General features: G+C 35.3%; 1 long non-coding RNA gene across 1 annotated transcript; it reads right to left on the bottom strand.

Annotated features, from left to right (window-relative positions):
- Window positions 1–612: 612 nt before the first annotated feature.
- On the bottom strand, window positions 613–5,158 carry LOC128550459 (uncharacterized). The gene is made up of 2 exons (XR_008368304.1): window positions 4,276–5,158; window positions 613–2,624 (listed from the first exon to the last, which is right to left on the bottom strand). It is a non-coding gene; the product is annotated as an uncharacterized LOC128550459 (long non-coding RNA).
- Window positions 5,159–23,694: the final 18,536 nt, after the last annotated feature.

Here is a 23,694-nt window from a genome sequence, read left to right as displayed (position 1 = left end):
TATTATTCTTACGCTTAAGAAGATCTATTATAACTTATATTTATAATGCAGTTTAGTTTTCTTCACACACTGTTGTTGATATAAAATGTGTAGATCTATTTAATCATATCTGGATCGAAAATATAATTGCAAAATGCAATATGAAAGTTATGTTTGATAAATACTTTGGAACTTGTTTTCTGTGTGTTGTCAGTTTGGTCATAAGCTCGACAAGAAAATTGAAAGACGGTTTGTTAAATCTGGGGGCATTGCCCCCAAAAACAGGTTGTGTAAGCAAAACGCCGTGACAAGGTTGTTGAGAAACGGCGTAAACCCAACACAAATAATGGAGATCAAATGGATAAGTACAATAATCTATTTAATTTATTGGTGGGTGCTAGGGTATTTATATATATATACAGTCAAACCCGGCTGCAGAACCTCCCTTGGGGACTAAAAAATGCCGGTATTTGTGATAACATATATTTTCGCAAGACAGGTGACGTGTGACCATAGTAAGCAGGTTATATTTTTTGGAGGCTGTCTACAGTACGGGTCTGACTGCATAAGGGAGTTCATCGGTTCTATGACAAAGGTAAATGTACCAAGTAATATAGCAAAAACAAAACAAAATTATGTGGGATAAGGCCGTGACTTTATTGTAAATTTTCAAATGAAAATTATGGCATATTGTAAATATATAGCATGGTATATATGAAAATGATGAGAAAATATGAAAGACAAAGCTCCAGCTAAAATGCCTGGAAGCAACATAGCAGCGCGAAGGTGCAGAAAACTATGAAAATAAGAGCAGAACATACCAGACCTAATAGGAAATTGTAGGTTCTAGTACTTCGCACTAATGAGAAACGTGACAAAGATGCTCTCACAGATCTCTATGACATGAGATGATATATCAACAAAAATATTCTTCCTAGATTAAGTAAATGCAAAATGAAACATAACACCAAGATCAAAATAAAATCTGATGTAAGTCAAGAAAGTCTTCAGCAAACAAACGCACAAAAATATTGAAATATTGAAAAATTGTTTCAATGTAATATATGAACAAACGGACCGGTGCGAGGGAATGGTTATAGCAAACATGCTACAATAATAATATAATCCATCCAAGCGATTGACTGAGCTAACCAGCAGACTGGAAACGTAAGAAAACAGGGGGGATTTACATGTCTGTTTCAACATAACCCATGTGTTAGAGGTTTGTAGCAAAGTGATCCACAAATTATAAAAATATGTACGGACCTACACGTACATATAACAAATGCAACTTTCGACTGATCACTAATAATCGTATGGCCGATAAGTTGAACAACCCTGTTTATATAAGACACAGTCAATCCATGGACCAGGTGAATGGCCGACCACATGGTACAAGGCCCCCTCTAACGGTTAAAGAGCGCCCGCCCAATAACACCAATAATAAGAGATGACCAACCGAGCGCGAGGTTGCAGATACGAGAAGGTCAACCTAGACAAGTGAGCTTTTATTTTGATACTGCCGTAGTATACAAGAATAAAATATTTTGTGGATCACTAAATATTGCTCACAACACGGACAAAAATTAAAATGAAATTAGAATTGACTTGAGCCAAACATTTTAATACAGAAGACTTTCTTTACTGTACCCGAATAAAGATTACAATTTGTAAGCGCCATTTAAGTCACGACAATACAAATTCTAAATTGATGAAATCAGATCAATGCAAATAATGTATGTTTACTAATAAAATCAAGTTTATATACGCATACACGCCTTATTTCTTTCCTTTACTTTATAACTAATACCAAACAAACAACTTAAACTGGTTTCAAAGATGGTGGTTAACTACTGTTCATATAACAATCAATATCCCAATAACACAATGCATCAATAGAACGCCTTCGAAATATATATAGACAGAATATCATAATTCTTTCCAAATATGCATGTACTTAAGCAATCAATATGCCGAAAGAAACATAAAATATACCGGACTATTTATGAACATATGCAGTAAGACAGAATACAGAATGGACAATTCATATGTAATATGACAAATACTTGTCATGTTATCTTAATCTTTACGCATTATTATTATTATAATTATTATTTTTTGTTTTAATTTCATCTAAAAACTACCCAGAAAGACAGGTTAATCGTATGCTGCGAGCCGGCTGCCCCAACCCTAACTCTTTTCTATTTTTTATGATATTTTTATATAAGAGGGGGGAGGTAGGGAGAATCCGAGGCTCTGACCAGCGAAAAGGCTCTCTCCACCCCCTGCTTTCCGAGTATTTACTATCATCAAACCCGCACTAATTCATGTTATCTTCGTGCTTAACTTCAAACCAAATTTAACAAAAAACAACAAACAAAGTACCAAAAAGAAAAAGATAGTAACATTCGGAATGTTTATAAATGAATACATGCAGTTAAAAATCAAGCCGGTTTCATTCAACCGTATTGTTCCATGATGATTAAATGTACCAACAGAAGCATACTAGCAAAATTGAGTTTATACACACACACTGTAAAGAGTTTATTCTCTAATATACCATAGATTACAGAAGCGGCGTGACATGTTTGGTGCAGCAGTACATTTTGTTGCAGGGTTCAGCAGTATGATTCACCATTGTGACCCTGAAACAGATTAAACTTGACGGCAGAAATATGTTAAAAAACAACAAAGTTACTGTAATGGGAAGGGTGTGAGGGAATTTTTGTAAACGATCTGTCCTCTACGGATTTCCGATAAAGAATGTACTTGTCACTGCACTAAATTTGCCCATGAAAATCCCGTGGGATAAAAACTTGTCAGACTAGTATTTGAACTGATACGACAATAAATACAAATACAGGGGCGGATTAGCAGTGATGCGTTATGTTAGACAAGACGATACCCACCAAAATTAAAACAATTTATTTCATAAGAGAACATAAATTTACTTAATTTATTGGTGGGTGCTAGGGTATTTATATATATATATACACAGTCAAACCCGGCTGCAGAACCTCCCTTGGGGACTAAAAAATGCCGGTATTTGTGATAACATATATATTCGCAAGACAGGTGACGTGTGACCATAGTAAGCAGGTTATATTTTTTGGAGGCTGTCTACAGTACGGGTCTGACTGCATAAGGGAGTTCATCGGTTCTATGACAAAGGTGAATGTACCAAGTAATATAGCAAAAACAAAAACAAAATTATGTGGGATAAGGCCGTGACTTTATTGTAAATTTTCAAATGAAAATTATGGCATATTGTAAATATATAGCATGGTATATATGAAAATGATGAGAAAATATGAAAGACAAAGCTCCAGCTAAAATGCCTGGAAGCAACATAGCAGCGCGAAGGTGCAGAAAACTATGAAAATAAGAGCAGAACATACCAGACCTAATAGGAAATTGTAGGTTCTAGTACTTCGCACTAATGAGAAACGTGACAAAGATGCTCTAACGATCTCTATGATATAAGATGATAACTATAGATTTCAACGAATGTAATGCATTTTAGATTTTAGTACTAATAAGATTTACAATATGTCATACCGAAATGCACATTACGTGTATTGAGGGCCACTCAACATTTTATGAAAATAAAATTCGCCAAAACGAGGTATGCAGTGAATACACGTTTACTCAATAGGTACAGCAGGTCATTGACAAACAGTTAAAAGTCTAGAGCTAGAAATTACTTTTTGCTATGTACCTTAATTTTTTAAGATGTATCAAAATCTATGAAACTCGCTGCATATTTTACATATTGTATATCTTTAAATGTTACAATGTCATTCAGGTACATGTACATATTATCCAATAGTTCGATTACTATAAGCTAGGGTCATCATGAAACCTTTTGCTGAGGTTTCAGTCGAAATGTATTATCTATTTATTTTGAACGAACATCAGACGAACGGACGGACAGGCGGACGAATAGGAAACCAATAGCCATAAGACTTTCAATTAGAAGAGTCTTACTGCCACTGACTTGTTACGTCATAAACAGAATATGTTTGGACAGTTTCATGTGACGTCTTCTTTGCATTCATATTATGAAATTATTATTCATATCATTATTGTTATTATGATTATTATTATTATTATTAACATTATTCTCATAATTGATTCAATTCTGTTTTACACCTATTTTCGATATTTCTTGATTATTTCGTTTTCCATATCAATGCATTTTTATAACTTATTCTTTTACATGCAGGCAGCTAAGTAATGCATGCAACGGACCTAGATAAATCGGATCTAATAAAATTAACCAGGTACAGCAGTTACCTTTCAACACAAGGTGCCCCAATAGCTGCCGATCCCGACCATGCCACGCCGCTCCTATAGCTAAACTGTTTAAAGACATTAGGAGAATAGCCGGTTGACGACATTAGTTTTCTGCAGTCCCTTATACCAGAGATTGACCGTGTTAATGCTGGTGTTACAGTTGCTGACGTAATGGATAATCCGCATCAAATCGTATAGGCTAGAACTGCGTCTTACTTCGAACATGTCCGGATTATATTGTTTAACAGTTCAATTTTCCCATGTGCAGTCTCTACGAACACTTTAACCATCTGACTGAAATACTGTTGAAAACGGCATGGAACCAATTAATTGTATGTCGCTCCTTTCTCATCGGATCTGTTAAGCTGTAACTAGACTATGCAGCATGTTTTTTATCATTTGAAGCAAGATATTTAACGTATAATTTTGACAATTGGTAAGAAACAACCAAATGTATATTTCTATTTGATTTAATGACTTAAAAGCTTGTGATTTTTTTTAATTATATTAGGCTACAAAGCAAAATTCTTTGATTAATCCTAGCGATACTAAATCATGTTACAAAATATTTCCGCAACAATGTACGTTAGAAATGCATAATCCTCAATACACCTCGGGTGAAACCAGTACATGCATATTGTACATATGATTAAAGTCCATAAATAATAATGACCGAGAATAATGTACAGGAACTAACGTACTGCATTTTTGCGTATGTACATGCAAACAAAAAGAACGCTCGACCACACCCATGTTTTACCTGTGAGTGTTTGTCAGCTCACTATGTCTGTTAATTTTATTTATTTATTTTTTTATTTATTTTTTTTATAACTAAAATTCACTTCAGACTGATTCAGTCAGTGATTGAATAAAACCAAATAGCCAATATCTTGCTGACGTGTCTCCATTACTTTCCAGAGGACATATTCAAATGCCGTACAAACAGAAAGTTCAGCAATCAAAATTATAAGCGCAGACATCTAAAGAAAATATATAATGTATACTCATCTCAATTGTGAATTCTCAAAACAGTAGCGCTGCAGTTTTCCGTCGTAATCTTCTTTAAATTTTTGTAAACGATCTGTCCTCTACGGATTTCCGATAAAGAATGTACTTGTCACTGCACTAAATTTGCCCATGAAAATCCCGTGGGATAAAAACTTGTCAGACTAGTATTTGAACTGATACGACAATAAATACAAATACAGGGGCGGATTAGCAGTGATGCGTTATGTTAGACAAGACGATACCCACCAAAATTAAAACAATTTATTTCATAAGAGAACATAAATTTACTTATTTCATGTCCGTAAATTTTTACGTCTGAAATTAACTTCATGTCGTTTTGATTGTGCATATTTCGACCAACTTATAAGGGAATGATTATTGTTTGTTTAGGGTTATACACCCGTTTTCTTCAACATGTTATTTATTTATTTGTTTGCAAGCATTAAACTATTTCCACAGTAACTTAAACTTGTCCCATTGATAAATAATATTTACGGATAGAGTGGCCGTACCAGACACTAAACATGTGGTCGCCCGACTGACGGGCGAACGATCCAACCAGTGTTCCGGGCGGAGGGGGGGGGGGGGGGAATTTTTGACTGGGTGAATGAAACAAAGACTATTTTTAAGAGTCATTTGTATTTGAAGTTTCAAAACTGGAATTATTTTAAAATCTGAATTGCACGTATTTGTTAACAATGGTTTAAAATGTTCATTTAAAAAGATGAATGTTAAATTGTGGGAAGGACTTATATACCGATCATTTGAAATAACTTGTAGCCTGACCCAATTGTATTTTTTTTTTGTTGTTGTTGTTGTTGTTGTTTCATTTTGTTCTGTGTAAAAATGATACACTTGTATTATTTTATGTATGAAACAAAAAGCAATTAAATATAATGATTAAAATAAGAAAATGAAGTAAGCGTATAATTGTTTAAACGCGAAAGTCCATTGTTTTTGGGGCTTTTTTTTTTTTGCCTTTTTTTTTTTTTTTTGCCTTTTGTTAGTGCTTCTTTAAAACAGACTCTTAGCGGTGACATGGGTTCTAAATTTTTGCATAATATTCACGTTATTCAAATTTGATAAAAAAAGAAATACACATACTGATAAAAACGGTTGAAGGTTTTATCTGAGTGTTCGATATGAATACGGTCAAATGCTGACAAAATCATAACCATATTTTTACTCAGTTTTCCTATGTCAATATCAGCCGAATCAATAAACCACTGAAGTGAAAACCTTTTTCACCGATTTATACATCAGGAAACTTTGTTGCAAAAATCGATAAATAACTGAAGAGCCCCCAGTTTTTCAAATCTCGTTGCGTCTCGAGAATTCTCGCTTAGAATGCGTCTACCGATCAAGACTTTTCCAATACTTAGACGCTTGCCGTGAAATGGTCTAATAAGAGCGGCATGAAATAAAACAACAATCATTAAGAATAGAACTGAGAGAGCGTTATGAAATAGAGCAACGGTCATTGGAAATAGAACACTAATCATTAAGAATAGAACTGAGAGAGCGGTATGAAATAGAGCAACGGTCATTGGAAACAGAACAACAATCATTAAGAATATAACTGAGAGAGCAGCATGAAATAGAACAACAATCATTTAGAATAGAACTGAGAGAGCGGCATGAAATAGAACAACATTCATTAAGAATAGAACTGAGAGAGTGGTATTAAATAGAACAACATTTATTAAAAATAGAACTGAGATAGCAGCATGAAATAGAACAACATTCATAAAGAATAGAACTGAGAGAGCGGCATGAAATAGAATAACATTCATTAGGAATAGAACTGAGAGGGCGGCATGATATAGGACACAATTTCTTTAAGAACGCAATTGTAAGAGCGGCATGAAATAAAACAAAAATCATTAAGAATAGAACTTAGAGAGCGGTATGAAATAGAGCAACAGTCATTGAAAATAGAACAACAATCATTAAAAATAGAACTGAGAGAGCAGCATGAAATAGAACAACAATCATTAAGAATAGAACTGAGATAGCGGCATGAAATAGAACAACATTCATAAAGAATAGAACTTAGATAGCGGCATGAAATAGAACAGCATTCATTAAGAATAGAACTGAGAGAGCGGTATGAAATAGAACATAATTTCTTTAAGAACGCAATAGTAAGAGCGACATGAAATAGAACAACAATCATTGAGAATAGAACTGAGAGAGTGTTATGAAATAGAACAACAGTCATTAAGAATAGAACTGAGAGGGCGGTATGAAATAGAACAACATTCATTAAGAAAAGAACTGAGAGAACGGCATGAAATAGAACAACATTCATTAAGAATAGAACTGAGAGAACGGCATGAAATAGAACAACATTCATTAAGAATAGAACTGAGAGAGCGGCATGAAATAGAACAACATTCATTAAGAATAGAACTGAGAGAACGGCATGAAATAGAACAACATTCATTAAGAAAAGAACTGAGAGAACGGCATGAAATAGAACAACATTCATTAAGAATAGAACTGAGAGAGCGGCATGAAATAGGACATAATTTCTTTAAGAACGCAATTGTAAGAGCGGCATGAAATAGACGAAAATTCGTAATACTAATAGAATAGAACTGAGACAGCGGCACGAAAATTCGTTATACTAGTAGAATAGAAATAGGAGTGCGGCATGAAACAGACGAAAATTCGTTATACTAGTAGAATAGAAATAGGAGTGCGGCATGAAACAGACAAAAATTCGTTATACTAGTAGAATAGAAATAGGAGTGCGGCAAGAAATAGACGAACATTCGTTAAACCAGTAGAATAGAACTGTGAGAGCGGCATGAAATAGTCGAACATTCGTTTCACTTGTACAATAGAACTGAGAATAGCGACATAAAAGAGATAAAAATTCGTTATACTAGTAGAATAGAACTGAGAGAACGGTATGAAATAGACGAAAGTTCGTTATACTAGTAGAATAGAAACAGGAGTGCGGCATGAAACAGGCGAAAATCCGTTATACCACGAGAATAGAACTGTGAGAGTGGCATGAAATAGACGAAACTTTGTTATACTAGTAGAATAGAACTGAGAGCGCGGCATGAAACAGACGAAAATTCGTTATACTAGTAGAATAGAACTGTGAGAGCGGCATGAAATAGTCGAAAATTCGTTGCACTAGTACAACAGAACTGAGATAGCGGCATGAAAGAGATAAAAATTCGTTATACTGGTAGAACAGAACTGGGCCAGCGGCATGATACAGACGAAAATTCGTTATACTAGTAGAATAGAACCGAGAGAGCGGCATGAAATAGACGATAATTCGTTATACTAGTAGAATAGAACAGAGAGAGCGGCATGAAATAGACAGAGGAAATTATGTGGGTGTCTTCTCATATTTAATTTATTAAATGAATTGAATGAAATAATACAATGGGAGGCTTTGCCGAACATTTGATCAATTTTATTCAACGGATATAATTAATTTAGTGTGGAAACACACAAATGTAATATTCTTCTTATAAAACATCAAAAATCCTCCTTTCTTTAATCATATAGACCAAGTAATTTCGACCAGCGTCTTCTATACTTCAAACGACGTCAACGTCAGCTTTATTACACTATTATTATTATTATTATACTACATTTATATAGCACTCTTTTCATGCACGTGTACACGTTCAAAAGTGCTTCACAGAAAAATTGCAAAAATATTAACAAATACGCATACAAAAATAATGCATTCCACATTAACAAAATTCATAGATGTAAAACGTATAGATTAAACGAGATAAACATACATACATATTTAAAAGTATTTAGGTTACCCTAGGATAAAATACTGTTCTACGCAGTTTTATGAAGAAGAAGAAAAAAAAAGCATCAATGTATCGGTCAGTTAACAAAATATTGTACAAAGAAGTGGGTTTTTAGCAGGCTTTTGAAAGTAGCTAGCGTGTCAGCTTCCCTGATCTTAACGGGAAGGGAGTTCCAAAGCTTTGGAGCAGTGCACGAAAAGCTGCGATTGCCATACATCATGGTTTTAGTTTTTGGCATAACCAGTGACAGCGTGTCTTGTGATCTTAGGTTTCTGACCGGTTTATACACTTCTATCATATCCCTAATATAGGCAGGGGACTGATTGTGTAAAGACTTAAAGGTGTGGGTCAGAACCTTATACTGCACCCTGTATTTTACTGGCAACCAATGGAGCTCCTTCAGAACCGGTGTTATATGATTGCGACGGGGCGTCTTGGTGATGACGCGAGCTGCCGTATTCTGGACATGTTGCAACTTGTTAAGTGTGCTGTTTGGAATACCTCTTAACAAGGCATTACAGTAGTCTAACCGTGAAGTAACCAGGCTGTTGATAAGGGTCTTTGTGGCACTAGTGTTCAATGTAATACCAAATCAAAAAAAATTATGGCTTTATTTACTCCAACGACGTCGAACCTGAATAAAACTGAGAAAACGGCAAGAAATAGACAGATATTTGAACAGAACTCAGAAGGCGGCATGACACAGACGAACATTCGTTATAGAATAGAACTGAGAGAGTGGCATGAAACAGACGATCATTCGTTATAGAACAGAACTCAGAGAGCGGCACGAACAGACATACATTCACTATAGAATAGAATAGAGCGCGCGGCATGAAACAGACGTACATTCGTTATAGGATAGAATAGAGCGCGCGGCATGAAATAGACAAATATTCGTTACAGGAATATATCTGAGAGCGCGGCATCAAACAGACGTACATTCGTTATAGGATAGAACAGAGCGTGCGGAATGAAACAGACGTACATTCGTTATAGAATAGAATAGAGCGCGCGGCATGAAACAGACGTACATTCGTTATATGATAGAATAGAGCGCGCAGCATGAAACAGACGTACATTCGTTATAGCATAGAATAGAGCGCGCGGCATGAATTAATAATAATAATAATAATAATAATAACTTTATTTTCTGAAGGTGACATACTAAGTGTACAAATACAGATATTTTACAACTTATTTCCAGTATGGCCTTCAACTGATATACATTCACACATACACACAATCATACAGTCAATTTATAATTTAACATTTATACAAAAATACACATATCAGAATTACTTAAATTTTCTCGACAAACACGTCTCAAATTAAAGACGGCTTAAATAAACGTAATGTAACAATAACTATGTTTTAAAAGAATTATCATGCGTCACAAAGATTATACATGACAATTAAGATACATACAAAAAAGAAAGTCTGTCCCATAAGATAATAAATAGTTCCAGATTTGAATAATAAGATAGTATGAATATTATTATTATTGGAATAGAATACAGTAACACCAAATTCAACAAAATTCTTGTAATTACAAGTAATTAATTGTTAAAAACTATCGTAACAAGAGAAAATTCTTTAAATTATGCTTGAAAGTAGTTATATCATTATTATGAAGTTTAATGTAAGAAGGAAGTGAATTCCATATGTGTGCAGCTTTGTAGCTAAATGTTTGTTTCAGGTAGTTCGTAGGTTTAACAATAGAAAGATCCATGTTTTCGATTGAGCGCAGACTGTAATGATCATTATGAACAAAATGTAGTAAATCTGAAATGTATATAGGACAATCTCCTCTTTTACTTTTGTACACTAATAATGAAATATGGTATTTGCACCTGTTCTCAAAAGATAGAAGTTTTGAATTTCTTAATATTTCATCAAAGTTGCTACAATTTGATTTTGTAATTATTTTTATAGCGCGTCTCTGCAAAGATGTAATTTTATCAGTGTCCGATTTGTGACACAGTCCCCAGACATTGCAACAATACTCCATGGTTGACATAATATATGCATTGTAATACAATAGTTTCATCTCATCTGTTAAGAAAAATGCAATTCTTCTAAGTAGAGCAATTTTTGAGTTTAGTTTATTGGCCATGGTACTAACGTGGGATTGCCAAGACAGAGTTTCATCGATATATACACCTAGAACTTTCTGACACTTCACATTTTCAATGACCGAACCGTCTAAAATTAACTCAAGTTTTTTTAGTATGTTTTATTTTGACTCTAGTGCTCAATACCATACATTTTGTTTTTGAAGGATGAAGTGACATGTTATTTATTTTACACCAATTATGGACACTATTTAGGCTATACTGAAGTTCAGACTGAATTTTTGTAATACTGTCGGCGGATTTATGTAGGGTGGAGTCGTCGGCATATAGATCAATGTTGGTAGTATTTGAAATTAACGCCATGTCATTGATATATATCAGGAAAAGAAGGGGACCTAGTATGGATCCTTGCGGGACACCTGATTGTACTGTCATTCTTTTGGAATGCAGCTTCTTTACTTCTAGAGTCTGTGTTCGATTAGCTAAATAAGATTTAAATATATCCAATGTTCTGTCTGTAAAATGGTAAAGTTTCAGTTTATAAATCAGTATTTCATGATCCACCATATCAAAAGCTTTCCTTAAGTCAAGAAATATAGCCCTTATATACTTCCCATTGTCAATGTCTTTTAGCCACGTTTCTATTAGATATGTTAAAGCAGTCTGACAGGAGTGGTTAGGTCTGAATCCTGATTGATTTTTGTGTATTATATCTGTTCGTTTAAAGAAGTCCTGTAACTGTGTAGCAATGTGACGTTCAAATATTTTAGATATTGTATTAAGTACGGAAATAGGTCTATAGTTTCCTGGGTCTTGTTTGTTACCTGACTTGAATTTAGAAATAACCCTTGCTTCTTTTAATTTATCAGGAAAAGTACCATTGTATATACTATTATTTATAATAGATGCAATTGCAGAAGTAATATGATCTCCACAATATCTCAACAATCTTGGTCCGATACCGTCAAGACCAGTAGATTTTGATAAGTCAAGTTTGTCAATGATATTTTTTACATCCAATGGAGTTATGTATTCAATATTAAACTGTACATGGCGCAATTTCGCATCTAAGTATTTTTGAAGTTTTGTGAAATTTGTATCAACTAAAGGTATTTTTGTAATTATATGGGATACATTTACAAAATGGTAATTAAGGGCATTTAATATTTCCAACTCATCAGTTACGACATTATCGTCAATTATGAGTTCATTAGGAATATTAAGTTGTTGGTTTTCATTGTCATTATTGGTAATATTCTTTAGATTTTTCCACAGATGTTTAGGGGATTTATTATCTTTTACAGCGTTGTTATAAAAAGTTTTCTTACTTTTCCGTATCATAGAAGATAACTTATTTCTAGTTTTCTTGAAATTTTCAAAGTCTTTATGCTTGTAATAGTAGTCTCGGAGATAAATTGCTTGTCGAATATCTTCTGTAAACCAAGCTGGTTGACAAACCTGTTTAATTCTTTTCTGTTTAACCTTTGTGTGTTTGGCTAGAACACTGTTGATGATATCATAAAACATATCTAGCGCCAGATTTGGGTTAGATACAGTTTCGATACCATTTAGATGTGAATTTGCTAAGTCAGTTCTAAAAAGGTCTACATTAAAGTTTTCGAAACACCTGTAAACTATTGTTTCATGACTATTTATATTGTTTTTCATTGTTTTCTTTTTTGTAGATCTTGTAATAGAGACAGGTAAATGATCGCTTATAGCGTAGTCATATACAGCGATATCAGATATGAGATCCCTTCTTGTGGTATAAATGTGATCTATAATAGAAGTACCCGTTTTATGTATTCTTGTAGGTGTTTCAATTAATTGTGAAAGACCATATTTTGCAAGGAATATCTCCCATCGTTTGTTTTTGAATTTATTATTTTTTGCAGTTGGGAAATAATTTATATTGAAATCACCCAGAACATGTATTTCATAATGTTGATTCTCTAATTTACTAAACTGACTGTCATATAAATCTATCCATGACTGCTTAGAATCAGGGGGTCTATATACAAAGTTAACAAGGAAAGGTTTATTTCTGGTTAAACTGATTTGAATCCAAACTGATTCTAATGCATCTAATTCTAAATCATAGCGCTGTAGGACCACATCCATAACAGATCACATTTGTAACAGGTGTTACAAATGCGATCGCATATGTAACAGGTGTTACAAATGAGATCGCATATGTAACAGAAATCAAGCACATTTGTAACAGTTTTTGAGACAAATGTGATCGATACCGATTTTTTGATGTGACATCTGATCACATTTGTCACATGTCATTTTCAATCGGAAAAATGAACAAAAAAGTGCATTTTTACATCTGAAACACATTTGTAACACGTTTCAGCTCACTTGTACGAAGTGACAAAGTGAGCTATTGTGATCATCCTTTGTACGTCGTCCGTCGTCCGACCGTCCGTCCGTTCACATTTTTCTTGTGAATACGATAGAGACAACATTATTTGATTTTGACAAAACTTGCACAGAACGTGTATATATCTATGATATCTCGGTTCCTTTCAAAAACCAGCCATATCACCTTATTTGTCTTGGTGTTATTGCCCCAGAGATGTCAATAATTACTGATTTTAACCTTGTGAACGCGATAGAGACCACATTTTTTGTTTATTTTTACTAAACTTGCACACAACTTATATATCTATAAGTACTCGGTTCCTTTCAAAAACAACCGTATTGCACCAAATTACTTGGAGTTACGGCCCCTGAATTAGTAAAAAAAAAACATGCTGATTTTATCCTTGTCAACACAATGGAGACTACATTTATTATTTGATGTTTATTAAACTTATAAAGGATCTCACTTCCTTTAAAACAGCCATATTGCGCCATTTGTCTCGGAGTAATGGCTGAAATGGCCAAATTTGCTTATTTTAGTCTTGTGAACACAATAGAGACCATATTTATTATTTCATTTTGACCAAACTTGTATAGAAGTTATATATCTATAACAGCTCGGTTCCTTGCGAAAACCAGCTATATAGCACCATTTGTCCTGGAGTTATGGCCCCTACAATGACAAAATTTGCTGACTTTAGCATTGTAAACATGACATAGATCACATTTATTATTTGATTTTGACCAAACTTGCATTGAAATTATATATCATTAAGATCTTGCTTTTTCGTTTTCGTTTTTTTTTTTCATCTTTGTCAATTTGCATTGCTTTAAACATAAATCTAAAAAAAAAAAAAACTTATACTGACGACAATGGATACATCAAATGAAATATGACCTATTCAAAACCCCGACGTGAACTTTATTGGATTATATTTACTAAGCGAGTTTTCTTGCCTGGCCTGGTGTCTGCATTCGTATGGAAACACTCTTATTTTGTCCCTCTATAGGTGCGGCACAAGTAACTCCATCGGTGCGGGTGGTGCAGTGGATAGTTTTGCAGATTACGAAACCGGCGGAGCCTGTTGAATTCCCATTTAGGGCCGGAATTTCCAGAGATGTTGTGTCTCTCATCCACCCAGTTAAGACTTTAAGTGTATCGGTGCGTTTGACCAGACCCGTAAACGATTGTATGAGTGTAAACTCGTATATGAGCCAGGATATAATTTCAATTAATATTAATGGGAGGAACTAACAATCGACTAGAGTGTCGAGGGATATACGTTCGAGACCGGGTGAAAACCACACGTATCTGTTGCGATTTTCGCCTATCGGTGCTGTTTCAAGCTGGGAAGTTGTCTGTAACTAACATAAAGATACTGTTGTGCTGATTTTAATATTTTTGACATTTTTATCATCATCATCATCATCATCATCATAACCATCATCGTCATCTTAGACTGGTCCGTTATAGGATCAGTGGTAAGATTAACTGCCCTAACCTGTATTACCTAAATACTGTTGAAAACAAGCGCTCTAAATCCAACAAACAAATATAATATTCATCAAAACCATTCTTCAGGGTGCCAAAATTTGAGTCGTTTGCAGTAATAGGTGTAATATGATCACTACAGATTGTCAATAAATGGTGGTTATTTGTCACAAGGTATTTGGAAATCTGACTAAAGCGAGTTATGATCCGGACACAAACGTATATATTACAGCAAAATAACAAAACAAATCTAAGTTCAAAGCTGTGACCTTGATCTTGGATATAGCAACATGGATCATGATCGCAACAAACCTTCTATCCATGCTGATCATTTGTACCAAATAATTTGAAAATCTGACAATGCATGGGCAAGTTATACCAAGGAAAAGAACCTATATATAACTGCACGAACGCACAAACTCCGCTATTTCACGGCGGGGTAATAATAAACGAAGGCCTATTTCCTTACTAGCGTGCTCCGTGGGGTGAGGGTAATTAAAAACTAAGGTGTTTTTCTTAAAAGCTCATAGACATTAGTTCGCAGCATGCACAAGGTCGGGCCCTCCTATACTTAAGGCTAACGACTCCGTCCATGACAAGTTGTATATAATTTGTCCCAGGACATAGCAACCTCCTGTTTGTCACCCAACTTGAGACAGCTCTGGACAACGAAAGATAGCTACAAATGTATGTCGCCACCGGGTTCGAACCAGTGACCTGAGCATGTGGGTCTACATTTCAGCTAGTCGAGGTAACAGTAGAAGTAGCTGAAGTTGTAATCATATTATAGTGGTAGTGGCAGTGGATGCAGAAATGATAATAAAAATTGAGCCAAGTCACGGGAAAATTGGCATTCGGATATTTTCGTGAATTTCCGGAAACTCTATATTAAGGCTGACCTGTGAATTTACGCATCTGAATTAGGGTCAGAAAATTTCATATTCAGGTAGAATAAAGCCTTCTTTGAAATAACAGCGAACGGTGTGGGCTATGATCAGACTGCGCGGATGCACAGGCTGATCTGGGCCCACACTGGTTGCAAAGCCTCGAAGATTCCCGAAGGCCCATTTTCTCACGATGCGGCTCAAATAATTTTAAGACGTTATTGACGTCGACGACGACGACGCTAACTTGTGATGGTGCTTATGGCAGTCATATAATGATGTTGCGATGCCAACCAACTGATTGAACATTTGCAGTATAAAACTCAACATGATACATATGTGCTTCTCATGTCAACCCCCATGTTGGACAAACACATTCGTAACACATTTTACTCGTTACGAATGCGATCGCATACGTACGAAATCTGTTACAAATGCGATCTGTTACGAATGTGGTCCTACATAGCGCCTTATATATGATATTTTATTTGATATATATACAATTAAACCGCCACCTCGTTTACAAACACGATCTTTTCTCTCAAAATTGTAGCCTGGGATTACTAATTCATTATCGTGTACATCTTGTGTTAAAAACGTTTCGCATATTCCAATAATATCAATATGTAAAGACTGCATTAAATGAAATTTTAATTCATCGCGTTTATTAAGAATATGTTGAATATTTAAGTTAATTAACAGACGTTATAGAACAGAATAGAGCGCGCGGCATGAAACAGACGTACATTCGTTATAGGATAGAATAGAGCGCACGGTATGAAATAGACAAACATTCGTTACAGGAATATATCTGAGAGAGCGGCATGAAACAGACGTACATCCGATATAAAATATTATAATATACCTATATCAATTCTATAAAAAAATCGCATGGCATTGCACAAGTTAATATACGAATCCGCTTTATATTGTATGTTGCCTGACTATTTTCATTAATATGCATGACTTGACACGGTTCTATAAATAGCGCACATAAAAAAATGTGGAGGTGTATAATAAAAGGATCGTCATAACGGTAGATACATCTGGGATGCTGTATTCGGCTCTCTTGGATTTTGCAAAGTTGCGCGCCTCGTGAGATCCGATCTGGCAAAAATTCACTCGAGCCGAATACAGCATCCCAGATCTATTATAATAACTCTATCATACTCTTCATACAGCAGTTTGTGGACGAAATCAGTTCGAGTATACAACTGGCCGATGGCTTAAACAGACAAACATCCGTTTATGTGAGCAACATTTATCTCATTAAATGACAGTGCTCTATTTTGAAAGACTAAACCTTTCACGTTATTGAAATCAATATATACAAGGAATAGGACTGTGCGAGTGGCATCATTATATAGAGGAACATCCGTTATAAAATATAATTGATTAGACGACACAAAATATACTCGCTCTTTTGACATCTATCCCCTGTATATCCGCTGTTGCATCTGCAATATTTAGTTGAAAACCTATAGTCACACCTGCCGTGTCCGCCGCAGTCCAGGCTACAATCTGTAAAACAGTACACTCTCCTTGTAAACAAACTAACTTTCATATATGAAATAAGGCACTGCCTCAATCGGGAATCGATCCGACTTCAACTCATCCCATAAGGCAACAACACAACACACGGTACCGCCTTCCCTCATATTGAGTATTGTCGAAGATTATGCTATTTTCAGTCTTGACGGGAAATAACACGTGTTTACCGCTTAGGCGTTCGTTTTCTTTTCAGTCATTACAGTCCATCAGCTTGCCCACAAATATGCGTTTGTATCAATTTAAAAGTAGATTTTGGAATAAAAAAATAACACTGCCCATATTTGTACTGATGTGCAAGACGTTGTGGTTCGGACAAGTTATGTGAACGCTTATTAGGCACAAGGAAAAGGCGTATTCTTCCAAAACATCCGAAGTCAGACGCTCTGTGCACGTGCCGGAAGTACACATTTTTTAATTCGATAGTATATCTCATTCGGTAAATCGCGAAAATCGGTAGGATCGATTCCCTATAAACCCAACTGATCATGCTAGGTGCAAAGAGATTTGTAATGACAAAACGTTTATGAAGTTTGCTGTAAATATGTGTATGGATTTCATGCAGTAAGCCTACATGTCTGCATACACAAGCCAATAGACTGATAATAAAGAATTTAATTGTTAAAAATATAAACTTTAGTGGCAAATGCCAGTCTATTTTAGAGATTTTCGCAGAGAACTGATTGTAATATTATCTATGATATTGGACATAGGATAAAGAATGTCTATAGTCACAATTTTAAAAACAAAAAAATAATATATCATAGTCTAGGAACTAGTCTAATGTCTGCACATTCAAAATGCTACAAATACATGTAGTTTAATTCGATAATATTGAATCATTCACCATATTTTAAAGACTGCAGGAATTATATGATAGAAACATTAAGAGTATATTATCAATAATGTATGTTGTAAATCATCACTTTAGAAATCGAACGTGTGAAAAAGTGCACAAATATATATACTTACGGTAGCTTGTTAGGAAACCATGAGTTAGTGTGTAAATGTATGAAATCGTGAGCAGATCTAGAAAAAAAGAAAGCAAATCATGTCCTATAGATACTTTAATTTGAGCTATCTCTGGAAGTGATTAATTACCCCGTAATACCGCTTTGTTAGAGAACATTATGAATTTTGTCAAAAACCAAAGGTGCATGATTACGCAATGCCTCAATGGCCTCTAAAATGTCATGCACATCTACACTTCATGGGGATCAAATGTAGTTCCAATTAAAGGCATTAAAACTGTCAAAACATTGTAATAGAATAGAATCAGTATATATTAAGTTACATAAATCTAAAGTGCGTTCTACACTACACGTGATCAAGTGTGCACTGGAATCCATTTAAAGACGCTCGCTGCAGTTCCTTGTGTGAGAGATGGGGCAAAAATTTCCCAATAATAGAATTTGTTCAAACTTTGTATACGAACACAGTCTCATGTTAGAAACAGAAAAATGCAAAAACAATCATAGGTCACCGTGCTTGTTTAGGAGTTATCTGTCCTTAAAACTTGATTTTTCTTCAAATTTGCATATTCAAAGGCAGATAACTCCTCAACAAGCATGGTGTCCTTCAATTTTTTTATATGATTCTGTTTCTAACATGCCGCTGTGTTCATATACAAAGTTTGATCAAATTCTATTATTTGGATTTTTTTACCCAAAAACTGCCGCAACCGTCCTTAAAACTGTTGAAGAATTATACGCCACAAAGTCCCGTGTACCAAAAATGTAAATGTCATATTTTATCTAGAAATATCATACATACAAAAACAAATATGTCTTGCATAAATGATTGCATTGTGTGAATGACGTTTCATTGAAATCCGAGAAGTTTTGGCAATATTAGGCAATACAATCCTACGTACCATTAATGACATCGTACATATTTCAAAGGGAACATAACTCTGAAATAATAGGACCAATCCTAAATATCTATGTCACGGATATTGAAACTTCACGATAACAATGTATATAATATTGCATCGGAATCTGCCAAGAAGTCTGCTTTTCAACGGACCAGCCAATCGCCCAATCAACCGACCAACGTACTGAAAGATGTACTCCTTTAAAACTTCGTTTGTAGGAGTTACCTGGCAGGCTTTAGATTACTGAACCTGTCGATAATCACGGTTCATATTCATATCGGCACACTATTTGCGAAATTTACTATATCGGCGGTTTCTTTGCGTCGGCACCGGCTATTCTTTGCTATAAACAATGTCCAGGTCGGTAAAGGAGGCGAAAAATCGAGCTGCCGTCCATAATAATATGTATGCTGCTCAAAAATAAGCAGAGCACGGAACATTAGAATGTATGAGCGATTTTGCTCTAAAACTCGTTGAAATTAGTTGATGGTGTATTGACTTGGAACATTAGCCCGACCTTTTCCACAGAATTTAACGAGTTTTTGGTTTGAGATCATACATATGAAGAGCACTATTTGTATTCATTTTTCAAGGCTTCCAAAAAATACTGGCCGAAATGTAAAGGGAATTATTCAAAACCCCTTACTTCCGGTTTTGTCGGGGCACCGGCGGTCTCTCTGCACACCAGTTTTTGATGCACAGGCAAGCTCTATGCTAATGACTAAGCTTAATCAATTTGGTGTATAGATCTGACTTTTTATAACAGTCAGCCTTCACGCCTTATTTCAAAACGTCAAAAAACTAAGCTGAAAATGAGTTTACTATCGACCCATAATATTACTATATTAAAATACTTAAAAGATTTACATTGAAGTGATGTAAGTTTTTTTATTTAACCAGGAATCCTGAAATCCTGAAGACGTCTGAAAAGTCACAGGGCAGATTTAAATGTCGGATGTTCAAACCTTTAAAAGCACGCTTCGTTCATAAAATCTACTAAATATCTGTTTGTGTAGTGTTATGAACAGCCGATTTACACCAAGAAAAGCTGTTTTGAAAAGTTGTTTCTCCCCTTAAATTTCTTTTACCAGTGTCGGTTTCAATTGTTCTATGAGTGTAAAATTAAAGCTGCTTTTTGATTTTGTTATTTTTATCATTCTTGTGTTTTTGTTTCTTCAGATAATTTTGAAAATGGTAAGTTGCTTTATTGTTAATAGGGTCGATATCAATATTTTCTTACTTGTACGAATTTCACGATTTTATATTGATAGTCTGAACGGTTCACCATATCTACATTTCGTTCAATAAAACAGGCTGTTGTGTGTAACAGGAATAGTAAATGTAAATATATTTTATATGGCAGAACCAGGATTGGAACTCATTCCGTATGGCAATGTCGCATCGCCTAGGAATGCCAAAAAGCAAATTCATACTATACATTATATTGTTTAAAGGCAGGGGAACGATTCAAATGAAGGATTCAGAACACAAGTAAAATGATATGCACAACAAATAGTGCGCTTGATATGTATGATCTCAAAGCAAAAACTCGTTAAAGACTATGGAAAAGGTCGGGCTAGTGTTCCATTCAGTACACCATCAACTAATTAATTTCATCAAGTTTGCGAGCAAACTCGCTATTGATTAAAAAGTAAACACTACAATACATAGTAAAGACTATGGGCGGCGGTAACCGCCAAAATTAGTAAATATACAATCCATTCCTAAACAAGTCAGTCAGTGCAGTGCATTTCAACGCCGTCTAATCTAAAACTCAACCCCGTCCAATATACTTGCATTCAACGCATTGCATTTTGAGACTATTTAATACAAAACTTCATTCCATTCATTTAAACATGGAACGATGCATTGAAAAACTTGTTGCGATGCACCGTAATATGAAATCATCCAACAAAACATGATACCATGCAGCTCAATGTGAAGCCGTTTAACACAACATGAGTACGTGCAGTGTAAAGTGAAATGATTTATTACAACTTGACGCCGTCTAATGCATATTGAAACCGCTCTGTGTAATCTAGGGCGGTGTATAGAAACTTGATGCCATGCAGTCCAAATTGAAGACGTTTAACGCAACATGAATTCGTGCAGTGTAAAATGAAACGATTTATTAAAGCTTGGCGCCGTCTAATGCATACTGAAGCTGTGTTGTGTGATTTGGAGCGGCTTATCAAAATTTGATGCCATGTAGCCAAATGTGAAGCCGTTTAACGAAACACGAGTACGTGCATTGTAAAAGGTTAAAACTATCAGTTTATAAGTTTGACCTGTTATAAATATAGATTCTGGGTCAGTTTTACATAAAAATATCTTAAAATTTGTCCTAAAACCGACCTTGAGGTAAAACTCTAACATTTAATTTTAAACAGTTCCTGCGATTTATCTCAGTATTAAAAGGGACCTTATGTCTGTGAAACGAAACACCTTTCTTCTTAGAGTTACTCATTAATAACATTAAATCAATGTTAACATGTTTATGCTTCTAGACAGAATGTCTTAATTACATGTACTTCACTGTACAATGTTTTGTCAATGTTTGTTTGTTTTTTCGGGGGTAGGTGGTGGGGTAGATCTAACTATGCCGCAGTTTTTTAACAGTATTTCATTTAAGTTGGTCGGTCAGTTTCCTGGATTTCATACAAGTATTAACTATATCTCCACAAGTACCTGCTACGCTCGCTCGGTTCATAACAGGCCCGGATTCAGGGCCGGGCCGAGCGGGCTCGTGCCCCCTCCCCCCCAGTTGGCTGAGAAGTGGCCTATACTCATCAAAGATTCACCCTACTATTTTGACAAAGGAATATTTTTTCTCAAAATTTAGAACCAGAAACGCACTAGAGACCACCATGTCATACCTGTATTTCAAAATTTTCTAGGGGGAGAGCCCCTGACCACCCAATCAAGAAGGGATTTACGTACTCCTACAATACCTCAAAATTTAGACCTAAAAATGCACCAGAGGCCACCATTCCATGCCTGTATTTAAAAAATTACCAGGGGAAAGCCCCCTGATCTCCACCCCCCTCCCCCGATAAGAGGGGAGTATACCCACCAATAAATGCACCTGAGGATACCATTTCATACCTGTATTTCAAATAAATCCCTGGGGAAGTCCCCCTGAATTCCCTAACATTGGCAAAGGCACTCCACTCCAATACCTTGCTACGCGCCTCGGCGGTGATGTCTCCCTGGTGCCCCCTCCCCCTTCCCACTCCCGTCAACAATTTCTGGATCCGACCCTGACAAATCCCCTTACAGGTCGTATGAAATCCATGTTAACATTGACTTTATATTATTAATAATTAACTCTGGAATTTTTTAGTGTTAATTTTGTCATTATTATTTCTATTACTGAGTCTGTTTCACGAATCATACTTCTCACAAAGCTTAAACTAAGAAGAAAGATGTTTCCCGAAAATAAGGTCCCTTTTAATAATACTGAGATAAATCGCAGGAACTGTTTGAAATTAAATGTTAGGATTTTACCACGAAGTCGGTTTTAGGACAAAATTTAAGATATTCTTCTGAAAACATATCCAGAATCTATATTTATAACAGGTCAAACTTATGAACTGATACTGTCTTACTAATCTTTTACAATGCACGTATTCGTGTTTCGTTAAACGGCTCACATTTGGCTGCATGGCATCAAATTTTGATAAGCCGCTCCAAATCACACAACACGGCTTCAGTATGCATTAAACCGCACCAAGCTTTAAAGAATCGTTTCATTTTACACTGCACGAATTCATGTTGCGTTAAACGACTTCAATTTAGACTGCATGGCATCAAGTTTCTATACACCGCCCTAGATTACACAGAGCGGTTTCAATATGCATTAGACGGCGTCAAGTTGTAATAAATCATTTCACTTTACACTGCACGTACTCATGTTGTGTTAAACGGCTTCACATTGAGCTGCATGGTATCATGTTTTGTTGGATGATTTCATATTACGGTGCATCGCAACAAGTTTTTCAATGCATCGTTCCATGTTTAAATGAATGGAATGAAGTTTTGTATTAAATAGTCTCAAAATGCAAAGCGTTGAATGCAAATATATTGGACGGGATGGAATTTTAGATTAGACGGCGTTGAAATGCACTGCACTGACTGACTTGTTTAGGAATCGATTGTATATTTACTAATTTTGGCGGTAACCGCCGCCCATAAAAGACATTCTAATGTTCCGTGCTCTACTTTTTTGAGCAGCATACCTATAACCATGGATGGCAGCTCGATTTTTCGCCTCCTCTACCGACCTGGACATTGTTTAAGCAAAGAAACCGCCGATATGAATATGCACCGTAATAATGAGAGACCAATGCTCTGTAGTTTGAATGCTGACAGCTAAAAC

This window comes from Mercenaria mercenaria, chromosome 18 (genome assembly GCF_021730395.1).
Source record: "Mercenaria mercenaria strain notata chromosome 18, MADL_Memer_1, whole genome shotgun sequence".
NCBI classification, from domain to species: Eukaryota; Metazoa; Mollusca; class Bivalvia; order Venerida; family Veneridae; genus Mercenaria; species Mercenaria mercenaria.
The sequence above is the reverse complement of the archived record's forward strand: the minus strand, read 5'-3'. Positions and strand labels throughout refer to the sequence as shown.